Consider the following 25,690-nt stretch of genomic DNA (forward strand, 5'->3'; position numbering starts at 1 on the left):
AATGGCAAGTTAAAATGGACTTCAGCCCTACCTAGTAAGGATATGGTACCTGCTAAGGCTGATGGAATTGATAACTTGGTGTTTTAGTTTTCTCCAAAGAATGGTAGGTGAATTATGATAAATGCTATTATCATATGGCAGCAGAATATGGGCTTTTGTTGCAGCTAAAATGTGAATAGATATATGTACTCTTCCTTTTGATATTTTAAACAACATATGTACAACGCTTTGTGAATTTATGTTCACAATCTTTCTGTGTATGCAACTCTGAATTATAAGAGCACAAAGAACCTAAACACCTGGTACCTTATCCTGAATACACATACTTAATTATAGCTTCATTAAAAATTAGAATAATTGTACTCACTCCTGAGGAGTTGTAGAATTATGAATCATAGTACCCAAAGATGTCTGTGTCCTAATCCTCAGAACCCTTGAATATGTTAGGATGAATGGCGAAGGTAAATTAGGGTGGCAGATGGAATAAAATTTGCTAATTAGCTGACCTTAAAATAGAGAGGTTATCTTGGATTATCCAAGTGAGCCCAATGTAGTCATGAGGGTCCTTAAGAAAATGAAAGATGGCTGCAGAAGAAGAAACTCAAAGTGAAATGGACTAGGAAGAATGATCTGAGAAATGCAGTGTTACTGGCTTTGAAGATGGCAGAAGGGATCACAAGCCAAGGATTATGGGTGGCCTCTAGAAGCTGGAAAGGGCAGGGAAATGGATTCTACCCTAGAGCTTCCAGAACGAGTGCAGTCCTGACAATATCTTGATTTTAGCCCAGGGAGACTCGAGTCAGGCTTCTACAGAACTGTAGATAGTAAGTTTATGTTGTTTAAGCCACTAATTTTGTGGTATTTGTCATAGCAACAATTGGAAACTAATACAGGAGTGTCATTGACATTAAATGAGATTAGATAGATAGATAGGTATATAAATAGACAACCTGGCATATAGTAGGGATTCAAAAATAATAATTATTATTTTAACCATGTTTTATTTTCTTTGGCTACTAAAATGTTTTTAATCAGTTGCATTTTGGGTGGTATTCTGCACCTGATTTTGTGAGTCTTACAAAATGGCCTGAAACGGTTATATGTAAACTCATGCAGAGCTTTTGTCTGTGTGCACATGTATTTTGTACAAGGAGACATGTACAAAGTTCATAGGTTTGAAACCAGATCCTTTCTTCTATTTCTTTTTAGTTTTATTTAACTGTATATTTGGAAAACCTAGTTAATTTTTTAAACCTTAAAGGGAAGAAAGACAAAACAAAACAAAACAAAAACACAAAATAAAGTAAACAACACTAACAGAGATATGCAGAGAAACAATTGTTTTTATTTAACATTCTAGAAATCCCACAAGGATTAGTTCTCTTACTGTTTGTTCTATTAGCATTTGTTGCCATTTTATTTATTCATATTTTATTAATTTTGCTAGGAATGAATTTTTAATCGAGGAAGCTGTGCTTCAAGGGAGTTAATGACAGAGACTTAAATAGTAAAGGCGTTGTGGGATTAACATCAGTTTTGCAGGTTGGAATCACAAGGACTGCTTTTAATGCTCCTTTGTTCCTCATGGGTTATAAATCAAAAGTAAAAATTATGACCCAACTAGTATGTGCCAGAATTAATTTAGGTGCTGTGGATATAACAATAAACAACAGAGACAGAAATTCCCACCCTTCTGCTGGGGAAGACAGATGATCAGATAAGGAAGGAAAACGTTTACTTGTCTTAAGGCAACATGGAATTGAATGTATTTGAAATCCTCATGGTTAATTTCAAAGAATGGAAGAGCTTGAGATTTGGTTAGCTCTAGAATAAAGCAGCTGCGTCCTTTTCTGGATGATACAGAAATAAAGAATTTCAGATAAGTGAATCCTCTCCCTGTAAACGTCACTATTGGTGAGTTTGTAGGTCCTACAATTTGAAATTTTTGAGGTAAAGTTTTGAATGTGATATCATTATTATTGTGGACTTTGAAAACAGGGTATAATAAGCATAATTTGACATTTGATGATTATTGGAGTCTATTTTTATTATAAAGATGAACTTGGAAACTATTTAGCTGCACGTGGCAGATTAGCTTTACACAAATGGCCCCAGACTGTTGTCTTTTTAACTCATATATTTATCGAAACTCTTGTTTTCTCCTTCTTTCTTGGTTATGTTATGGCACCTAATCAGTGTACCTGATTTTTGCAGTTACTTTACTACTGTATTTTAGTGAAGTTATTTCTAACCTTGGGTTTGAGATAACTACATCTAGTAAATTTTGGTTTAAAATAAAGAGTTGGAGGCCTTAAGTAAAAACTTTCCTAAAAGTGCTTTCCAGAAAGTAAAGCCCATACACTTTGGTTCATGGATGTTTGCATTATTAGAGAATTTGATGGCTTACTTCTAGGGTCCTGGTTTTATCTACTACCGCTGAAGTTGCCATGGAAGTGAGGTAGTTATACATGAACCAACTCAGATTAATTCTTAGACACAACTCTACTTAAACATAGTTTGGAGCCTGAAAACTTGCATGAATTCTATTCATTTTAAGTCAATAAGTTGCAGAACATCAATCTCAGTACCTCTAGATCTGGAATCTGAAATACAATCTTATTAGAGAAACTCCTTAATCCAGTTTCCAGGACTGCCATGCTCTCTCTCCTCAATTTATGTGGCTGAAGGGTTTTCCAGTCAGAACCTACTCTAGACCATATGAATAAATAAACTTTGTTTTATTCAAACACATCCTGGTGTGAACTTCCAAGGAAGCCAATTTATCTAATTCTTGCTTTTGCCAGTTCCAGAGTCTGAAAGTTCCCACCCTTTGGAAGGTAAGATCTTCCTTCATAAAATTCTGGAAATACTATTATAAACAAATATAGTAAAAACCAACAAGTAATAATAAAAGAAGCACTATGATTTTAAGGAAATGAAAAAGAATTGACAAGGCGATATCTTATATTTTAGTGAATATGGTTTTAGCTTGCAATCATAGAATGCAGGAGCTACAGGCGTTCTATGATTTTATGCAAGATGCCCAGGGAAATGAAATGGAATCAATCCCCTAAAGTAACATATTAGGGAGGGAAAGAAGTAGGATGTGAACTTGGAAATTTGGCTCCTTGCCCATACTTTTTTTGTACCATACGGTGGTACGTTGCTCTTTTGCTGAGCAATTTAATAATAACAATAGTTGCAGTGTTTTTTGGTTTCTTTGAATCTTCATATCAATTACATAATGGTGGGTATATTTAATCCAATTTAAGAGTTTAGGAGGCTGAAGCTAAGTGAGGTTTACTGAAGAGCACAGAACAGCAGAGCTGGGCATAGCAGCCAGGTTTTTATTATTTCAAAAACTTTGTGTAAGATGCTAAAAATAACAACCACCCTATTTACGTTATATAAGTATCTGAAGATAGAATTTGTGATAAAAGTCTTTGAAAGATGGAAAATACCCTTGTGAGATTTTATTATTTTATCTGTTTTAAGAGAAGAGGCTGAATTATGGATGGGATTAGGGTGGAGAGATCTTTTACCTGAGCCCGAGTCAACCCTGCTGAACTTCTAGTTACTTAGCATGAAATCAGTAACCCTGCTCACCCAGACACCCGACCAAATTACATTTGTGATTAATGCAGAGATTTGCCTTTGGCCGTGCAAATAATCTGACATCCCCAGGACTCAATTAATTTAACTGCTGAATTCATGCACTGTACTTTTGCTCTTTAGCCACCCACAACTTTGCTGATTAATTTCTTTCATATCTATATAAGTTCTGTTTCAGATCATCGGTTTTTGGAATTCAGTGGATCTGAATAGGTAAGAATATCTTTTCATCTGACCTTTATTCTTATTTGTTAGATAGACTTTAATGTGGAAACATGGAATGATGCATCGTTGTATGTGTAAAAAAGATAAGAGTCCTAAATTTAGCATTTATTATAAGAAACCAAAATGCCCTGAATACTATGTTCATTGACAGGGGTGAACCACCCTTCTCCTTGAGTTCACTTCTTTTTGGCGTGACTTCCATTAGCCATTGGGTACCTCTGACTTCTTTCCTCACTTATCACAACTTTCTGTGGTATATTTGGATAAATGTCTATGTATGTTTATTTTAGCTCTTTCCTCCTTCTTTTTGGTAATAGTTACCTGAGAAGGTGTGTCCTGGTCTGCTCCCCATTTTGTGGGAGGCTTAGTGAGGCAGGATAATCTGTGTAATCTGTGTAATTCAAGCAAATATGTTAACAAGCCATCTGACCAAAGATTTGAAGCTGCGTCTCCAATCAGATGTAATAGTAGTAAAAATGATATCATGATCTTCAACTTTGACTCCATATATCTCAACTCTTCCTCTGTCTCTCTCTCTCTCTCATACCCCTCCCTGCCTCTCTCTTTCTCCCAGTCTTTCTCCCTGTCTCTCTCTCTCTCTTTCTCTCTCAATTCTGAACCTGGAAAAAGAAGAAGGACGATATTCATTAACTTCCTACAAGAGTAGTAATACCCAGAATATCTAATAACCAGGATAGTACCTCTATTAGTTGGAAAAGAAGCTGAGGGAAGGGGTGAGGATATGCCTGACCAGTATATCTTGGCTGAATATAAGACCTGACACCCTAAGATGACAACACACACTTGCCAATTTCCTGTAAACATAAGAGAATCTATTCATTCATTTAAAGATAAGAAGCCCTCATTTCAGAGGAGTATAAACATCTCATTTCAATAAATACCTTTGAGTTATAACTAAACATTTTTACTGATCACATTATCCTATGTTTATAAATGGTATCCATCCATCTGTCAACTTCATCGTGTTCATCCATTCAATAACTATCTGTTGAGCACCTACTATGTGCCAGATAGTACTAAGCTAGACTTAGGGACACAAGATGCACAAATTAGGGTCCTTGTCTTCAGAAAACATATGGTAAAATTTGTTCAAGTGGCTTAATCCTGATTTTTAAGGACATTTGTATTTTCCTCTTAAATTCTCTTGTAAGAATCAAAATATGTTTTCTAAACAAGAATACATGAACAAATTCAGAAGCCTAATTTTAGAATTGATATAACCCTAAAGAATAATGTTTGTTGTGTCAGAGCTCAAGATTTGCATTATTACAGAAAATTTGATTTATTACTTCTATTGGTACAAAGCAAGTCTATTTTTTCCAAAATTCATTCATATTTTATAGTTTTAATTTTTTTTTGACACAGGGATGCTCATAATAATATTTTATAACTCTTGTCTCTGTTATATGTTTAATTTTTGTCCCTACTCTCTCTGATGTTTTGTTTGTTTTATTTGTTGTTTGCTTTTTGGTAATCAACTTTTTCATTCTTTTGTCCAGATTATGTACCTTTACAAAGAATTAGCTTTGTTTTTGATAATTTACCTTTATTGCCTTTTCTATTCATTCCTGCCCATTTTTAATTGCTTCTTTCTCCCTTTCTTGGATTTACTTTCTTGCTTTTCTCCATTCTTGCTCATTTATTTTCAGTCTTTCTTATTTCCTTATGGATAAACATACAAAATCGCTGTAAGTATTACCTTAACTACATTCCCCAAACTTTAACATTTAGTGCTTTCATTGTCATTAAGTGCTAAATACTTTGTAATTTCCTTAGCAAATGCTATTTAGCTAAAGGTTATGTAGCATTCTTATTTCTTATTTTCAGGTACCACACTTTACAAAATTAATTTTTACCATTGATTTCTAATTGTATTGCACTTTTGCTCGAGATCATAAATGGTCTGCACTTTGTGGCCTTGTTGAAACTTCCTATCTTGGCCTAGTACACAGTCCATTTTGGTGAATGTTCCATGTAGTCTCAAAAAGCATGTGCACTCTATGTATTTTGTGTGATAAATTGTTATATTTATATGGGTGCATATATATTCACATGTATGTATACAGGTACACATATATATAAATTCAAACGTATAGTGATTTTTTTTTCTTTTTGAGGAAGATTAGCCCTGAGTTAACATTGGCTGACAATCCTGATCTTTTTGCTGAGGAAGACTGGCCCTGAGCTAACATCCGTGCCCATCTTCCTCTGTTTTATATGTGGGATGCCTGCCACAGCATGGCTTGCCAAGTGGTGCCATGTCCACAGCTGGGATCTGAACCAGTGAATCGTGGGCCACCAAAGCGGAACATGCAAACTTAATCACTGCACCACCAGGCTGGCCCCTTTATAGTGATTTTTTTTAACCTTTCCAATAATTTGCTTAGTTTTGATTGCATGATCTATCCACTTCTTAAATAGTATGTTAAAACGTCTAATTACAGCTGTTGATTTTTCTATTTCTTCCACATAATTCTGTAAGTTATTGTTTTAACATGTAAAGCTATATTGTAAATGTATATATTTCTATGTATGACAAACTCTCTTGATCATTTTTTCTTTTTTCAGTGTACATTATTACTCTACCTTATGATTTCTTTGCCTTATATTCTATTTTGTCTAATACTGAACTTGCTACCTTAGCTATTATTAGGTTAGTATTTATCTTTGTATCTTTTCAGCTTTTCTCTGTTTTTTCTTGTAAATAGTCTGCTTGAGGTCACATATTGCTGAATCTTCTTTCATACCCAGTTTATGCATCACTTTTCTCAGTGTGTTTAATTTATTTACATTTGTAGTTATTACTTTAAATAGGACTCATGTCTGGTATCATGTTATTTAATTAATAAACTTTATTAACATAAATATATATTTAATATAATTATATTGTCTTTCCTTCTTTGTCAAAGATCAGTTGACTACATTTTGGTGGGTCTATCTTCAGGCTCTCTATTCCTTTTTTTTTCTTTTTCTTGGTGAGGAAGATTCACCCTGAGCCAACATCTGTGTCAATCTTCCTTTAATATATATGTAGGATGCCTCCACAGCATGGCTGATGAATGGAGCAGGTCTATGCCTGGGATCCACCATGGGGCCAGCCCCAGCTTCTCTATCCTGTTCCATTAGTTTGTCTATTCTTTCACCAATATCACAAAGTCTTAAGTACTGTTGTTTATTTATAGGTCTTGAAATTGGGTAATTCCCGTCCTCTGACTTTATTTCTCTACTTAAATACTGATTTGTCTACAGTGATTGCATTGAATCAATGGATAAAGTTGAGAAGAACTGAAATCTTGTCAATATTGAATATTCCTATCCATGAACATGGAATATCTCCTCATTTATTTAGTTCTTCTTTGATATTTTTCATCAGAATTTTGTAGTTTTCCTCATACAAATCTTGTACATAGTTTGTTAGAGTTATACCTAAGTATTTTGGTTTTGGGGGTGCTAATGTAAGTAATAATTGTTTTCAGTTTCAAATTCCACTTATTTATTGCTGGTATATAGGAAAGTAATTTACTTTTGTACATTAACTTTACATCCTGCAAGCTTGCTACAATTAGTTATTTGTTCCAGGAGGTTTTTGTTGGTTCTTTAGGATTTTGTATATAGATGATCATGTCATCTGTGAACAAAGGCAATTTTATTTCTTCCTTCCCAATTTGTATACCTTTTATTTTCTTTTCTTGTCTTATTGCATTAGCTAGAATTTCTAGTATGAAGTTGAAAAGGAGTGGTGAGAGAGATAACCTTGCCTTATAGTTGATCTTAGTGGGAAAGCTTTAAGTTTGTCACCATTGAGTATGATGTTAGCTATGGGGTTTTTTGTAGATTTTTTTAAATCAAATTGAGGAAGCTCTCTTCTATTCCTAGTTTACTGAGAGTTTTTATCATGCATGGGTGTTGGATTCTGTTGAATGCTTTTGCTGTAACTATTGACATGATCATGTGACTTTTTTTTCTTTAGCTTGTTGATGTGATTTTTGAATGTTGAGTCCACATTGCATACCTGGGATAAATAAGATTTGGTCATGGTATATAGTTCTTTGATACATTGTTGGATTCAATTTGCTAATATTTTGTTGAGGATTTTTCATCTATGTTCATGAGCAACATTGATGTGTAGTTTTCTTTCCTTGTAATGTCTTTGGTGTTGGTCCTAGGGTAATGCCAGCCCCATTGAATGAATTCAGAAGTAGTGCCTCTGCTTCTATCATTTGGGAGAAATTACAGAGAATTGGTATAATTTCTTCCCTAAGTAATTGGTAGAGTTTGCCAGAGAATTTGTCTGGGCTTAGTACTTTTTGTTTTTGAGGATTATTAGTTATTAATTCAATTTCTTTAATAGGCATAAGCCTATTCAGATTGTCTCTTTGTTCACATGTGAGTTTTGGCAGATTGTGTCTTTCAAGGAATTGGTTCATCTGTTCATCCACTTGTTCTAGGTTATCAAATTTGTGGGCATAGAGTTGTTCATAATATTCCTTTATTATCCTTTTAATGTCCATGGAACCTGTAATGATGCCCCTACTTTCATTTCTGATATTATTAATTCATGTCTTTTCTCTTTATTTCTTAGTTAGTCTGGCTAGAAGCTTATCAAATTTATCGATCTTTTCAAAGAACCAAATTTGGTAATGTTGGTTGTTTTCAATTGATTTTTTTTTGTTTTAATTTGTTGGGGCCGGCCCGGTGGCACAGTGGTTAAGTTTGCGTGTTCTGCTTTGGTAGCCCGGGATTCGCCAGTTCAGATCCTGGGTGTGGACTTGGCACCACTTGGCAAGCCATGCTGTGGCAGGCATCCCACATATAAAGTAGAGGAAGCTGGGCATGGATGTTAGCTCAGGGTCAGTCTTCCTCAGCAAAAAGAGGAGGATTGTCAGCAGATTTTAGCTCAAAGGTAATCTTCCTCAAAAAAAAATTGTCATCTTTTGCTTATTTTGGATTTAATTTGCCCTTCTGTTTTTAGTTTCCTAAGGTTGAAGCTTAGATTATTGGTTTCAATCTTTCTCATTTTCTAATGTATGCATTCAATGCCATGAATTGCCTTCCAAGTTTTGTTTTTGCTGCATCACACAAATTTTGATAAGTTGTATTTTCATTTTCATATAGTTAAAAATGTTTTAAAATACCTCTTGAATTTCTTTTTTGACCCAGGTGTTATTTAGAATATGATGTTTAATCTCCAAGTATTTTGGTATTTTCCAGTTGTCTGTCTGTGGAGAGGAGACATCCTTTAGTCCTGTGATTAAGTCTCAATCTTTTTGTGACCCTGTGCCCCTGGACTGTGAATTTCACCAGTGCTTCTCATTTTCTCCTTTCTCTCCTTGGATGAGAGAGGATGGCTAGAATGGGCTGGAATCGGGTATTTTCCTTACCTCAGGTAGGTTGGGCCCTGATAAACCGCAGCAGTTATAGGCTATGGTAAAGTAGTTTCTTCTGAGGGCAAAACTTGTTAAGAAGACATTATGCTCTGGCATAATTCAAAATGTGTAATTTTCCCGTCACTCTGCTGGAAGTATTAGGGGATTTTTCTCTGTTATTCAGTGGAGATATAAGGGAGGACAGAATAGACCCACCCCTGATATTTTTTATGCTTACAGATCAGTGCGTATTGTTATGAATAAAATGTTCAGCACATAAATCGAACTACTTGAAAAATACTTTTATTTTATAAGTCTGATAAATTGTTTCTTTGTCTTACCTGAAGTTTTTGGAAAAATACCAAGTACTTCCTCTCTTCCTCTTACTTCAGCATCGCAGTATCTGTAAATATTTCTTTCTTTTAAATGTCTATAATAATAAGTCAGTTTTACATGGCATTTTATAGCTTACAATTCACTTTTATATTTGATATCTCATTTAATTTAAACATTTTGATATTAAAGTCATTATCCTTTATTAACAAATGAAGCAATAGTGGCAAAAGAATAGTTAGACACTTGCTCAAGTTCACACAGATAAGATACATTATTCGCTCCAATGCAAGATCCATAAAGTAGAATCTGTGTTTATGTTTGTCTTCCACTAAAGTAGTGCCTAACACAGTGCCTGGCATAGTCAAGGTGATCAGTGTGTGTTTGTTGAGTGAAGAAAAGAATGAAAGTCTACTAAGTTCAAAGCTCTTTCCAATACATAATGACAAGGAAGGGAAACACTTAGTACCTAATGTGAATTCTTTTCCTATAGACTAGGCAATTATTTTCTTATTTGCCATGTATTATTTAATATTTAAAATAAAGTCTTTACTTAAAGGATAACTGTTTTTACATTTACATTACAAATAAGAAACTGAGTTCAGCAAGATCAATAAGTTCTTCTGGGACCCACAGCCAGTATGGAGGAGGTCTGATGTTTAAACTATGATGTTTTATATCAAAACCTGTGCTATTTTTATTTTATCATGAGATATATACACCTAATAGATGGAAATGGACCTGGGGAATACTTTCAACTAAAAATTGCATGTTTTACCTTGATGCTGAATTGATGTTGAAAGACACAAAAGTAGTCATCTTACATTCAGATGTACTGTGGACAGATCACTGTTTAGATCATTGACAAACCTAAATGTTTTAGCTTTTATTAGTGTTAGTGAGATTATCTTTGGTACATAATCAGCAGAATTTGTTGAAAATTTAGAGTTATTTGAGACTATTAGTATGTTCTGTGTAGATTAGACATATTGCTAATTATTTAAGAGAATAGAAATAGTTATTCATAAAAATGGAGCCCTGATTAAGTGCAAAAGAAAGTTGCTTTTTATTTACACTATTTGTCGTAGTGACAGGGATGAGGACTAACTTTCAGGTTGATAAACCAATAGAAAATACTGAAAAATGCTGATTAGGAATTCTGCTGCCATCATACTAAAACCAGCAATTTTTGATAAGAAGGAAAGTGCCAATATACAAATACTTCTTTTTTACAATTGGAATATTTTATTTATTTATCCTTTAATTTAAAATTCATCCTCATCATTAAGACAGACATATGTCTGTCTGTGTTAGCTGTGAACACACAAATGTGTATGCACATATATGCATACATATATGTGTATTAGCTACACTTATTTTTATTTATTCCTCAGGCAATTTGAAGTTTTTACTTTTTGTTGGTTGTTTGCTTAAGCTAGCTTAGTGATGCCATATTGTCTTTCCCCATTATAAAATGGAAAAGATGAGAATGAGGATATGTTTTTTCTCCTGCTGTTGTGCTTTAATACTGATAAGGGAAGATGTATGGCTCTGACAAGGTAGAAAAATATATTTAAAAAGATATTTCTAAGTGAAGAATGTTGGAGGAACACCACAGGGATTAGGAAGAGATTTGTAGATAAATGTTCATGATAATGGTGAAGTAGAGTCTGTAATACGTCTTTTCAGTAGAACATGGGAAGACTTCAATTAGAGCACGTTAAAGAGTCACCAGTGTCTGAAACTGCCTCAGTTCAGCTATAAATACATGGCAATCTATACTAGTTAAATGGAATTCTAACTCGTAACTAGTTTCGGATGTGCAACAGCAACTCACTATCTGAATTGCAGCAAGAATAATAGTGTGGACTGCGTTCCCAGAGTAGTTCATATCATCACACTGAATCAGGACAACGGTCTATCTATGGCTGTAGGGATTGTGATCACAAATCATTGAGGTAGCTGAACCACTAAAATAGCATCAATATAATAAAATGCAGCCTGAAAAACCAGTGTATCACATTACCCCACGGAGAAAGCAGTTGTTGAAATTTACATCTAAGCCACCTGATATTGTGTAATCAATAATAGATCTCCTCCAAAATTTTGTTTATCAGGGTGAGCCTCAGAAATCTAATAGAGTAGCTTGCCAGTGATTTAAGCTGGAAGGCTCTGTTTTCCATGGCTTTTGCACAGAGAATTGAATTTATAGACTCTTCACGCAGCAGTGGCTATTACATGCAAGGTGCCAATGACTACTTGATTATCTCAGAAGGACCTCAAAGCTAGTTGGGCATGAAATAGAGGACCTCTTCAAATGAAAGGGATCAGAATATTCAACACAGTTTATAAAGTGTGACAATTCTATTATGTAAGTTTGAACAGCAGCCACTGTTGGAAAAAAAAAAATCCATGAGAATATCCAAGAGAAAAATAGCTTGGCAGAGCTAGTGACCATGAAAATATATAGGCTTCATTACTAGTCGGAGAACAGTGTTTGGAGATTTTCTATCTTGAAAACCTGAATTATGCTCCATAGAATATGGGCCTAGTCCCTGGTAATGTGAAACTATTATGGCATATATAATATTTGTAATGGCCAGCTCTAGATTTAATGTAGAAAATTTTTCCCATGATCAGGTTTTGAAATTATTGATAATACCAAGGCAACTCCAAATAGAGACCATGATGACCTTAACTTTCGATGATAGATAGGAATCTTGGGTAATTGTGTGCAAGAACAAGGAACAGGTTAGTAATCCATTATTTCCTAAGGGACAAGGAAATTTTTTAAATAAACTTTTTATCTTACGACAGTTTTAGATTTACAGAATTGTTGAAAACAGTAGCAGAGTTCCCATATACCCCACACTGTTTCTCTTACTATGAACATATTACATTGGTATGGCACATTTGTCACCTTTAATGAACAATTAACTGTTACATTATTGTTAGCTAACATTCATACTTTATTCAGTATTTATTACTTAGTGTCCTTTTTCTGTCCCAGGATACCTAATTACACTTATCTGTCACGTTGCCTCAGGCTCCTCTTGGTTGCCACAGTTTCTCAGACTTTCATTGTTTTTGATGACCTTGACCATTTTGCAGAGTGCTGATCAGGTATTTTGTAGAATCTCTTTCATTTGGGATTTATTTGATATTTTCTCATGATTAGGCTGGGGGATATATTTTGGGAGGAAGACCACAGAGGCAAATTGCCATTTTCCTCACATCATAGCAAGGGTATAAACTATCAATATGACTTAACTTATCATTACTGATGTTAAGCTTCATCACCTGACTTGAGGTAGTGTTTGTCAGTTTCCTCCACTATAAATTTACCTTTTCCTCTCCTTTCTATACTGTATTCTTTGAAAGAAAGCCACTATGCACAGCCCACACTTGAGGAGTGGGGTCATCCTTTACCTCTGTAAAGGCAGAGCATCTACATCAATTATTTGGAATTCTTCTACAGTGGAGATTTGTCTCTTTTCCTCCCATTGCTTATTTAGTCCACCATTTATTTATAACTAAGAATATCTATTTTGTATTTTGGGTTATAATTAAATACCATTTTACAGATTTTCTTGCTCAAATCGTTCTAGTTTTGGCCATAGGGAACTCTGTCAGTGGGCTCTTGTATCTCTTTGACATATGCCCATCATTGGTTTATTTTGGATTTTGTTTGTTTTCTTTTCAGTACTTATTTTCTGTTACTACAAGATTTTGGTGATAGGTGCACTCATTGCACCCAGGATGTCACAAGTTCTAGGACCTCTCAGATGACAGACCAAGAAGATATTATATGCATGTATATTCACTTACCTACAAATATTTCTGCATGTAACCACATGCATCTCTTTAAATTTAAACATTAGTTCATATTGGAATAGGAACTTTTTTTCAGGATCCGGGACTATAGGATGATGTTCAAAAACTGCATATTCTATATGTCCTTTTTGACACTCTTCAATAAACTTATTTTATATAATGTTGCATTGTTTGTAATTTTGTTAAAAACAAAAATAAAAGGGCAGGCCCAGTGGTGCAGTGGTTTTGCACACGTTCTGCTTTGGTGGCCTGGGGTTAGCCAGTTTGGACCCCGGGTGTGGACATGGCACGGCTTGGCAAGCCATGCTGTTGTAGGTGTCCCACTTATAAAGTAGAGGAAGATGGGCACGGATGTGAGCTCAGGGCCAGTCTTCCTCAGAAAAAAAAAAATTCTCTCACAGAACTGTAACTACTCTCATTTTAAGCAAGCTTTTTAGCTTTTATATACTAGAATTCTGGCATTGAGGGTATAATATCCAAATTCTGATGATCCGAGAGCACTGTGGTCTCTCCCTTCAGGAGCAGTGAATTGTTGGGGAACCAGTTTATACTTTCACAATCCATAGGATACTGGTTTTTCTCTTAGAAATTCACTGTTCCTTTTTTTCTCTTAATTTGGCAGAGTTTCTATAAAGATGTGTCTTTCAAACACACCTGAATGCTAAATCACATGGAGAACTTACAAAACAATAAAGGCAGTACTAATACGATCTCTCTCCCACAGACTGAATTCAGTCTGTGTAGGATGAGACCCTGGACATACGTTTTTTAAAATCTCCTGGATGATTATGTTATAGAGCCAGTATTGAGAGTAGCATTGGAATAGATGACCTCTGAGATCTTCTGGTCCTGAGACTTGGCAAACCTCTGGTTTTCATTAGTGTGATCTCTCTGGATCAGACTGTGCTTCATTCCTAATATGATGTAACGCATGCAAAATAACCACAGCTCTAAATTATCCGGTGCCTGCACAGTCAGATTAAACAGAGTTTGCTTTATGTTTGCTATAGACCCTTTTATCTTGGCACCATATAAACCCAATTTTAGACAATGGGCCTTGTAGCCATTTGAGAAAATAAAATTGAACTAGGCCAATGTAAAACTGTTATTCCAGAATTCAAAGTTCAAGTCCACTGTGGGTGATTGGAAATGCTTCCCATACTGGTGAATTACAGACTCTTTGTTGACCTACTTCGAGATAGAAAGAGCCAGCTCTTCAAAAGCAGGAAAATACTGCTCTTCCACCTTTTGTACCCACAGCAAAACAACAGTGTGGGTTGTTCTTAAAGATCCTCAGGGAAGATTTTACAGAGTGCTTTAATAATACTTTCAGATATTGCGTAAGGCCCAAGGTCAGGAAACATTAAAACCTAACGACTAAAAGTATTAAACTAAAAACCTAGATACTTGGATTCTAGTTCTGAGTCTCTGTAAAAGCCTTTTTGATACTAGGAAAGTCAGAACACTCCCGTGCGCTTTGGTATCTCCATCTGTGAAACAGGCATAATTGCTGCTTCTTCATTAGAATGCTGAACGGATCCACGAGGCAACCTACAAGAGATGCTTCAGACTCTATAGTGAAAGAACCCCCTACACCATACCACAGGCCAAGTTGTTGCGCTTCTATTCAATCCAAATATCTTTTGTAATTTAAGCAAATTTCCTCCTGGACAGCATTGGGGGAATTAGAAAACTAGTTTGCCACAGCTTATTTGCAATAAGGTGCTCCCCAATGTTGAAGGTCCAGTGTTTCTCTTTCTAACACCAATCATCTTCGTCGTGTAGTCTTATTGTATTAATCTCTCTCTGCATCTTAACTCAAGTTGTGAGTCACCTAAGTGAGCCTAGAATATTCCTCAAGGGTAAACAGAGTCCACTACTGCTGATGGATTCATGTTAAAAGACTGACCTAATTTTTAGTTTTCTCAGCTTTTGCTCTTCCAGCTCTGAAATTCTGTGATTCTAATGGCGCATGTGAAAACTCCAAATGGATTTAGTTTCCTCATTATAAAGATCTCTGACCCAATCACACACTAAATAAAGGTAGGTTGGAGAAAATCATATTAGGAACCTTTATTTGGGGTTTTGATTATGAGCTATTTAGTTGGATGGCTTTCTCTATTAGCTTCTCTGAAAGGCTTCATTTAGTGGAGAATGAGGTAAGGTGACAGTTTATGGAGAGTACTGCTGGGCTCCAAAAATAAGCTTCTTAATTTTTTTTAGCTACACATTTTTACAGCTTCTCTGAAGGTACTTCTTCACTTGGAACATTTGAATGCTACTTCTCTGTAGGTGAAGATGGTGACACACAGATGGAACTCACTACCTGCGGGGCCACACACAGCTCAAGAAAAAGTTTAATGAAGGGCAGGAAAAGTGGTTCAACTCTTACCGTCGTCTCTTTGCACCCCTTATCTAGACATCCAGACAGCTTAGGGGGGTGGAGTGAGCAAAAGTGGGTTCAACAGACTTGAACCTAAAGACAGGATTGGACTGCAGTTTTCACATAAAAAAAAGCAAACTGTAAAAACATATTGGACAGTCACACCATAAATTGTAGATTCACAAATATGCCTGGCTGCGTAGAATCTCCTGAGCTAAAGGAACCTTTAAAACTAGAAGTATCTGGCCAGCCTTCTTGGAGGAGGAAAATCTTCATGAAGAAACACTAAAAAGGGATTTGGAAGTTATGGACATCTGGACACTGATACAATATGGGGAAAGAATCTCAGTGTTCCGTATCTGAAAAGAAGCTAAAGATTTTTCTTTTAAGGTGAACAATAGATTTATTTTGAGAGAGTAACTGTAAAACAAACCATAACTTGTGCTTTCATTTGGTACTTATGAAAGCGTAAAACTAGTGTCAGGTACTTTTTATATGACACCTCATATTTTCTACAGGTCCTATCTATCTGCCCAAAGCGCACCCAGCTTTTTCAACCATAGTTGTCTCAAACACATCTACTGACACCCACTCCTCGCTGTACAGACCTTTTTATAATAGACAGAAACGGACTCACCTACTCCCTTTTCTCTGAGACAAATCAGAATATGAAACTCTAATTAAAAGGGAAAGAAGGTGATTTCTAATCCCTTGAAAATCTGATCCTCGTGTTTAGCTAGCCTTGGGTCACAGTGAAGACAGTTCTGAATTATAACAGGCAGCAGTGGGAAGGGAGAGAGGCACTTTCTCACGGGCTCTCCCTTCATGCTTTGGTGTGCTGCAGAGCAACTTAGAGGCAGGCTGAGGGGCAACACACACCTAGTCATATCTGGTCTCTGCCACTCACCACCTTTCTAACTTTGAAACGGTCACTTGATCACTCAGAACATTAACCCGGGGGGTTAGCCTAAGGCTTGATAAAATCAGGTGACAGATATACCTGGTAGAAAGTAGACAATGTAGTAATTATCATGTTATTATAACATTCACAAATAACATATATTATCCAAAGTTGCCAATAATACAGAGTTCTAAATAAATTAGTCAATACCTACAGCACATTGTCAAATTTTAAACCCCTGGTCTTGATCTTTTACCTTTTTGCCACCTAAATGAGCTCAGTCCTCCCAATGGCTGAGTTTCTATCCTCAGCCTGTCGGCCTAGGCCTGCCCTCTGTTTCCCAATCGCAGGTGACAGAGGTGTACCATGGAAAGATACTTTCAAACCCCTGAAACCTGTCCTGAGGTAGGAAATTTTTTTTTTTTTAAAGATTTTATTTTTTCCTTTTTCTCCCCAAAGCCCCCCGGTACATAGTTGTATATTCTTCATTGTGGGTCCTTCTAGTTGTGGCATGTGGGACGCTGCCTCAGCGTGGTTTGATGAGCAGTGTCATGTCCGTGCCCAGGATTCGAACCAACGAAACACTGGGCCGCCTGCAGAGGAGCGCGCGAACTTAACCGCTCGGCCACGGGGCCAGCCCCAGTAGGAATATTTTTAAAACACTATAACAGGTAATCATTCTAAAATGCGTCCCCTATATCCCACAGGGTAAACAAACATAGCTTTTCTGGTTTATTAAAGGCGTGCCATTAGAGCACTCCATCTAGCTGCCTGGCGTTCCCTCACCACCCTCACCTCTATAGCTAATTCAGCCATGACAGCCAGTTGATTCCTCTACCAAATTGCTCTCAAACTCATTCGCTTTTTCCTTCCTGTCTGCCACCATGGTAATCCATGCTGCCATCATCTCTCATCATTGTGGAATACTGCCATGGCTTCCTAACACTCTCTCTGCTGTCGCTCTAGCTACCCCACTTCATTCTCCCCAAATCACTCAGAGAGGCTTCCCCTTGCTCTCAGGATGAATAACAAAGTTCTAGGGTGGCCTGACTGTCCTGCATGATCTGGCATCTGCCCTTCAGCCTCATCTCCCACCACTCTTCCCTCTTGGCACTCCAGTCCCTCTGCGTTTATGTCAGTCCTTTCCGCGATGTCTTCAGAAGAGATGTTTCTTCTTCTGAAATGACCACACTTCTCCTCCTTCCCCATCACTGCAGTTAATTTTAGTTCATCCTTTGGAATTTAGCTGAAATAACATTTCCTCCAGGAAGCTCTCCCTGACTTCCCAGACTCCCCAGAACCAGTCAGTCTACAGTGTATGATACATTCCTAGTGTATCGGGCCTTGTCAGGGCACTTATCACTAGTGTCATTTTTTAATTAATTTTGCAATTAGCTGTTTAATAATCATCTCTGCTGCTAGAATTTAGCTTCAAGAGGGCAGGGACAAATTAACTTTCCTTTCAGTATCTATGTTTGTAAAAGTGTTATAATAGTAGCCTTTATCATGGCGATAAACAGATGATCAGGAAAAGTGCTTAGTATGGTGACTTGTACACAGTATGTTGTCACTAAAATAATGTTACCATAACTGCTGTATTGGGTGCTGGAGGTGGAGGAGGGAGAAAGAACTGCCTGAATGAGATGACAGTGCCCAGGCCTTGACTGACTAGTAACGCCTTCTCAAGAGGTGGTCTCAGAAAGGAAAGGCCAGAGCTGCCTTGCCACATCTGAGGTGAGCTAATTTTAGAACAAAGTAGGAGCCTGCATAGAATGGAGGTACAGCAGCAGAAAAGAACTAACAGGATGGGTGATGGTCTTATTTATGTGTCCAGACTATGGAAGTGGAGCAATTTTAAAACCTCAAGCCTAAGGTTTGAAAGTTGCACCCATTGAACGTCGGACCCGTGGGACTGTCAGCAGAGCTGAACCTGCACTGGGAGCCACATGGACTTCTCTCTAGAAAAGTATGATCACCAAAAGGGGATTGGTTAAATATGTCAAAGCCCTATGCTAATGCATTGATTCTAAAGTTAACTCAGGTGCCACGTAACATTCTCTGAAGAACTGTACTCTTTTCCTGAAGAAGCTTACGAGTTGTCAGTTCCACTGTTGACAGTAAACTGCCTCAGAGAAAGCTTTTTGCTTTATATCAAATATTGGTGAAGAAGAGAGTAATGAGCAAAATGCAAATGAACAAATCACGAAAGCGACATTATTCTCACTCTCTGGCCTAAAGGAAAGGCAAATTTTGTCTGATTAAGAAGGTGAGAAACTTCAACTTTTTCTACTAAAGTTTCTCTTTTGCCTAGGCCATTGAAGAATTTAAAAACAATCAACAGAAGCAGAGAAAAAGAGCTGTAAATATTTTTGAGACTCTAAAAATGTTTCTAAACATCCTCAGTCTATCATATTTAAATGCAGACAAGGGAAGAAGTAAATGAACATACCTTGAACAGCAGATATGTACCTGGCCCTGTAATAGCTGGTTTCTTTATATTTTTCTTTGTTTTATTTTAATCTTTAAGCTACTCTGAAAGAAAAATGTTATTGTTTCCAATTAACTGTTTTTTAAAAAAGTAATTTGCTAAGTCTAATCATAGATGCATCTGGCATTTGGAAGCAAGTTCACCTAGCTTCAAAATCTGTGTTCTGAAATACTTTTTCTCCCAAAGGTAATAAAAAACTTCTAAAGTTTCTTCCAATTCTAAAATTCTAAAAATATATTTAAATTTTAGCTTTAACAATCTTCCTTCCAGCAAAATTTCAACATGGTTAAATGCAACTCTACACATATTTCTTGCCTACACCTGAAAAACTGAAAGTGGATTGAGAAAAGCCATAAAAATGCTGACTGGACTCACTTTAAATTCATGATTACAAACCTCAAAGGGTCTTTGGTCCTGCCAGGCAACCCCACTCTCCTTCCCTGGGAGATTCACTCTATCATGGGACTCTTCCTCTTCTGCTCCTCCGTCCTCAAACCCTACAATCTCTTCTCTCTCCTCACTCTCAGTTACCAACCATGCTTTTCATTAACAGAGGAATTGGCAAACTTCCAGATGCTTCCGTTTACATGTCTACCAACTCACTTGCTTCGGTACGTATACATTTTGTCTTTCCTCACGTCGCAATGGATGGGCTGACTGCCACAATCTAATAATAGCACCTCAATTTGTGCATTGGATTCCAACATCTCATTAAATTATAGACTATCCTCCTTAAATAGCTCCCTTCTCTCAATCATTATCAGTTTTTTCATGCCTACTAGAACATTCCAAAGAGTGTATGTATGTTTATATATGCTTATACATATGTGTGTGTGTGTGTGTGTATGGTGCACTTGCAGGGCATTTTAAACAGTGAAATCACCAACATAAAGCATAATAACGCAAAAAAAAGTGACACTAAGTAGACTGTGAAAAGAACACTCGTTTATTGCATGAGAGCTGAAACAAGAAGGCAGAGGGCTGCCTTGTTTGACCTCAACTGAGAATGTACACATGAAGTGACTCAAAATTTTCACTACTCTGCAAGTCTGCAAACGACTGAGAAAGCACCACGGGTGTTGATTTTGGAGTTACAAGTAAATTTTAGCAAGTAGGTGAATTCGCAAATACAGAATCTGTAAATAATGAGTATCTAATAGGGGTGTGAAGATCTATAGCCAGCATTGGTGGTCTAGTGGTTAAGATTCAGTGCTCTCTCTTGTGGCCTGGGTTCATTTCCTGGTCAGGGAACCACAACACCCATCTGAAGCCTGTCATACTGTAGTGGGAGCATGTTGCTGTGATTCTGGAATCTACAAGTATTTCAAATGCCAACATGGTCACCCATAGTGGACAGGTTTCAGCAGAGCTTCCAGACTAAGACAGATCAGTATTACAACTTTTGCCTCAAACAAAACTTCAAATTCTCAATAAAATCTGGCTGTATTTTTCCACCACAATTATGTAACACTCCTAAAGTTCTGACTGGGAAGTTTTCTCTCTTACCAAACTAAAGAATAATCTCACCTTTTTCTTATCAACAAGTTGTGTCTGTGATATTTAGGGATCTCACATCTGACAGTCAAAAACAAGCTTTGACTATAGATCACTATATGTTTTGGGCATTAAACTTAGGAGTTTTAAAATCTAGTGACTATCAATTCCCATCTACTTATGCGAGCAAGGTTTTTTGGAGTGCTTATACATACACACAAATATAATGAAAAATTTTAAAAGAATTGATGCTAAACTATCTCATTATTAGCTTTATAATCAAAATTCATATTTCTGTGTTTATATATAATCTGCTACTAATAATTATAATATTATTGTATTATTACAATCAAAAATAATTTTCACACTTAGGATCTTAGGGAAATTTTTACACAGAAGTCTTACATCTCGATGATTTTAGGACATTACAAACTTACATTTAAAAGCATACACAGATGTATTTTTGTCAGAGAAATATTTTAGTGAGTAAGCTTTAAAACTTTTTCAAGGGGCAAGCCTTATGGGCAGGAGGTTAAGTTCGCACGCTCCAGTTTGGCAGCCTGGAGTTTGCCGGTTTGGATCCTGGGCGTGGACCTACACACCGCTCATCAAGCCATGCTGTGGCAGTGTCCCACATAGAAGAACTGGATTGACTTACAACTAGGATATACAGCTATGTGCTGGGGCTTTGGGGAGACAAAACTTTTTCAAGCATAATAGCATATTGGATATATTTTGCAAAAGAAGTATTACAGAAATATTAGTTCAAAAGACAAAATGTAAAATTTCTGATTGTTAAGGAAGTCTTGCTCAGGTATTTTTAGATGAACAAGGGTAACCATCAAAGTATGTGGTCTTAGAATCACTAAGCATATTTAAAAGGTGATAGAACAGTGTTATTTTAAACTTTAAATATTTCAATATTTATAATACAGTAAAATTATATTCCTTAAAACAACTTAGATTCATAATGAAAAATTTTAGTGTCAATTTAAAAATATGCAAAGGGATATCTAGTTGTTTCAAATCCTTTCGTGGGACCCAGGGAAACACAATTTGAAGGCCACTGGCCTGTTCTACCTCTAAGCTTATGACTATGAGGACTTAGTCTTCTGACCTGTTCCATTCTCTATGAGTCTCTTGGAGGGGGGCTATTTTTGAATCCCACGGCATTAAATAATATTGCTTCACTTACTACCACCTAATTTGTATCTCCACTCTCCACCCCCCAGACTTATATATCCAACCTTACATTTGACATATCTACTTAGACGTCAAAGATGCATCTCAAAAGTGAATGTGTCCCAAAAATGACTCTCGACTTTTACTCCCAACCCACCCTAATATTTTCCTCTCCATTATTTCCCATCTCTGCAAATGTTAACTAAAAAAAAATGAAGAAAAAATTAACTTGGAGTTATCATAGACCTTTCTCCTTTTCTCTTCCTCTGAAATCACACGTCTAATCCAACAGCTGCCCTGTGGGCTCCACTTTGGGGATATATTAGGAGTCTGACCACTTCTCACCATCTTCACCTCTAAAATCTAAGAAAGGTGCAATCATTTGCTCCCCTTTCCCATTTCTCCCCCTGTTGATCACAGCAAATGAATCTGAACTAGTCTCCCTGCTTCTCTTCGTGCTTATAATAGTCTCTAGAAAGTAGGAACAAAAATCTTTACAATTTAAGTGAACATTTATTATTCCTGTGTTTAAACCCGCCAATGCCTTCCCCTGTATCCCAGGGTCCTAGCAGCTACAGGCCTCTATTTGTTTTATCTTATTTCCCACCTCTCCTCCTCACCCCTGCACTTCCAGTCCCACTGCCCTCTTTTGTTTCTGTACCAGTCACACTCTCATCTTTGCACTTACCTTTCCTTCTGTCTAGAATGCAACTTCCCCAGCCGGCCACATGATGGCAGTCTCTGCAGTCATTCAGGCCACCTTGACCACCCTACATATTAGCACCTTCACATAGCATTTCCTATTGCCCCTATCCCTTACCCGGCTATATTGTTCCTTCATAACACTCATCACCACCTGACACATAAATAATTTTTTGCTGCTAGTCTTATTATCTTTTTTCACCTCATACCAGAATATAAGCTCCTTGAGACCAGGAATTTTTCTGTTTTGTTTATTACTAAATTCTCAGAACTTCGAACAGAGCTCAGCAGGGAATAGGTACTCAGTAAATAGTTGGTTAGTACATAAAGGAATATCTTTTTGGCACAAACCAAACAAGTAAGGGAATTGATTTTTTCCAGGCTATTGCAACAGGGCGATCTGAAAATCAGTGTCTGAGTGGTGCGGTTTTGCCCTAGACTTTTACAGAGAGGAGTAAATAAGTGTAGAGGAGCAGAATTTCTGACCCCAAAATGTGCCTGTTTGACATAAGGATTATTTTGGCTGGTTGCTCTTAAGAAATAACAGGCACAACAGAAAACCAAGTAGAAGTTACTCTTTGTAGAAGACTGATTCAAAGTGCTAATGATGTATTAATTGTCACTTGAGAAATTTCAAAAGGAACAGATGAGTGCAGCAAAAGGTAGAAAGAAGAAGTTTGACAAGGAGAGTGAAAAATACTGTTCTATTCTTGACAAACATTTAAATTTGTCTGCAAAGAAAAAGGAGTCTCCTTTACAAGAGGCAGATACATAGATTGACCAAGAATATCAAAACTTCTAAGAAGCATCACTAGAATATGTCTTTAAAATTCAAGAGGTTCGAGAAAAAAAGAGGTTTGAATTCATTGAACCGCTTTTGTCATTCCTTTGCAGTTTATTTACCTTTTACTGCAAGAGAGACGAATTTGCCCAGGAATTTGCACCGTATAAACAACGGCTGCAGTTCAACTTGCAGAATACAAGCAACAATTTTGAAAATACTTGGCAAGAGGTAGAGTGGTTGACAGCAAAGGATGAAATCTGCCAGCCAAGATTCCAGACCCCCCAGCCAGGGAATGATGGAAGGCTATCTTTACATCCAGGAGAAATGACCGCTTCATTTTACATGGATTAAACATTATTGTACACACGATAAGGGAGGTAAAACATTTACAAAGAGCATTTCAGAAATGCAATCCAGTGGGGAAGTGAATGGCCTTATTACCAGCTCACCAGAAATGTCTAAATTAAAGTCTGGTATCCAACTAAGGACAGACTCAATTGACAAATGATTCTGCTTTGACATGGAAGTAGCTGACAGGCATGGGAGCACCACATTGCAGGCCGTCTCAGAAGCTAATCGGAAATCCTGGCTTAAAGTCATGGATGGGAAGGAATTGATTCACACCCTGCCTGCCATTACCAGCAAGAAAGAAGAAATGTACCTAAATGAAGCAGGGTTCAACTTTGTAAGAAAATGCATTCAAGCTGTGGAAACAAGAGGCATCACCGTTTTAGGCCTGTAACGAATAGGAGGCGTGAACTCCGAAGTTCAGAGACTCATGAATACCACATCTTCTTCAAAATCCCCTCCTGATATTGACATTGATATTGAACTATGAGATAATAAGACAATAACAAGTCGGCTGAAAAATGACCTCAGGTGCCTTGCAGAACCACTGATGACTTACAACTTACACAAAGATTTGATTGTTGCTGTTAACTCCGATGACCAGAACTTCCAGGTGGATGCATTGGTGCACAATTGCCAGAGAAAAACAGAGAGATGCTGGAAATCTTAATAAAGCACCTGGTCAAAGTATCACTACACAGCCAATAAAATCTTATGACTGTCTCAAACCTTGGTTTCACATTTGGCCCAACTCTAATTGAGAGCACAGGAAGAAACTGTGGCTGCCATAATGAATATTAAATGTCAGAATATGGTGGTTGAAATTCTGATAGAACACTATGAAAAGATTTTTCATTCTGCCGCAGACCCAAGCATTGCTCTTCCTCAGCTTCAGTCTTGATATGCATCCTGAAGGACAGGAGCAGCCTGCCTCTCCACAGGCTCCCAGAAGCCCAGAAGGAGGTATACTCCATGCCTGGCAGAACACTATAGGGACTCCTATAGCGGCAGCCCAGACTGCACACCCACAGGGAGCGAATCACTCTTCTCTCACTCCTCTGAACAAAACAGCACTACAATGTCAGCTTCCTGCCAGCCCAGGGACAACTCTGGAGGGATTCCGTCATTGCATCCCCACCACCTCCCAATGGACGGAAGAGTCTTGGTCTGTGGACTAGTCCTGAATCAAGTTCTAGAGCAGATGTAACCAAAACAGATGCAGAATCAGATTACCATACGGTTGCCTCCCTCACTAGCCCAGGATATGTTTCCCCACCCACAGACCTGACCAAGAAAGGGCCCTATGGACTTTCAGGACCGAAAAGAGCCTCAGCTTCCTCTCTCTGATCCCTCTCTGCTGCTAAAGGAAGCAAGAGCTACAGTGGATCCATTCAAAGCTTAACTTCCATAGGTTCCAAAGAGACACCCAAAGCCCCACCAAACCCAGGCCAGCCTCCAAAAATGTGCGGGAGATTAAAGCTAGACACTGTCTTAAGCAATGGCTACCAGCTCCCTGGCTCCATTGTAGCAACGAAAGCGCAACTGTTTGAAATGGTGGTTCCCTTCAGCCAGTTTCTTCCGGGCGGCGCCAAGCGAAAGCCACGTACGCCTGCAAAGCAGAGCACAGCCAGAGCTCTCCTTCCCGCAGGGGGCGATGTTTCCTAACGTGTGCCCATCAGTGGAACCAGGAGACTCGAAGGTATTTTAAGAAGGCAAAACAGGACTAGTCCCAGAAAATTATGCTGTCTTCTTCTAATACTATTTAGTGGATAGCAGTATCTTCATGGTATCCATGGTAACAAGTGATAAGTGCTATGATTTTATCTGACACAGATATGGAGATGAGCCCACTCAACGAAAACAGTCAATTTCTATCAAGTTCTACACGAGCAGACTATGTAGCTGTTTGCCATTGTTTTTATGTAGTTTGGGGCAGGTTTCTTATTTAAAAATATTGCTTTTTTTTTTTTTTGATAAGTAACTCTCCGCAATGTCTCTTCCATAACAATTTTAGAAT

General features: G+C 37.3%; 1 pseudogene; it reads left to right on the forward strand.

The window, feature by feature from the left end:
- Window positions 1–448: 448 nt before the first annotated feature.
- On the forward strand, window positions 449–25,429 carry LOC106831810 (rho GTPase-activating protein 42-like; annotated as a pseudogene).
- Window positions 25,430–25,690: the final 261 nt, after the last annotated feature.

This window comes from Equus asinus, chromosome 7, assembly GCF_041296235.1.
Source record: "Equus asinus isolate D_3611 breed Donkey chromosome 7, EquAss-T2T_v2, whole genome shotgun sequence".
In the NCBI taxonomy this organism is placed as follows: Eukaryota; Metazoa; Chordata; class Mammalia; order Perissodactyla; family Equidae; genus Equus; species Equus asinus.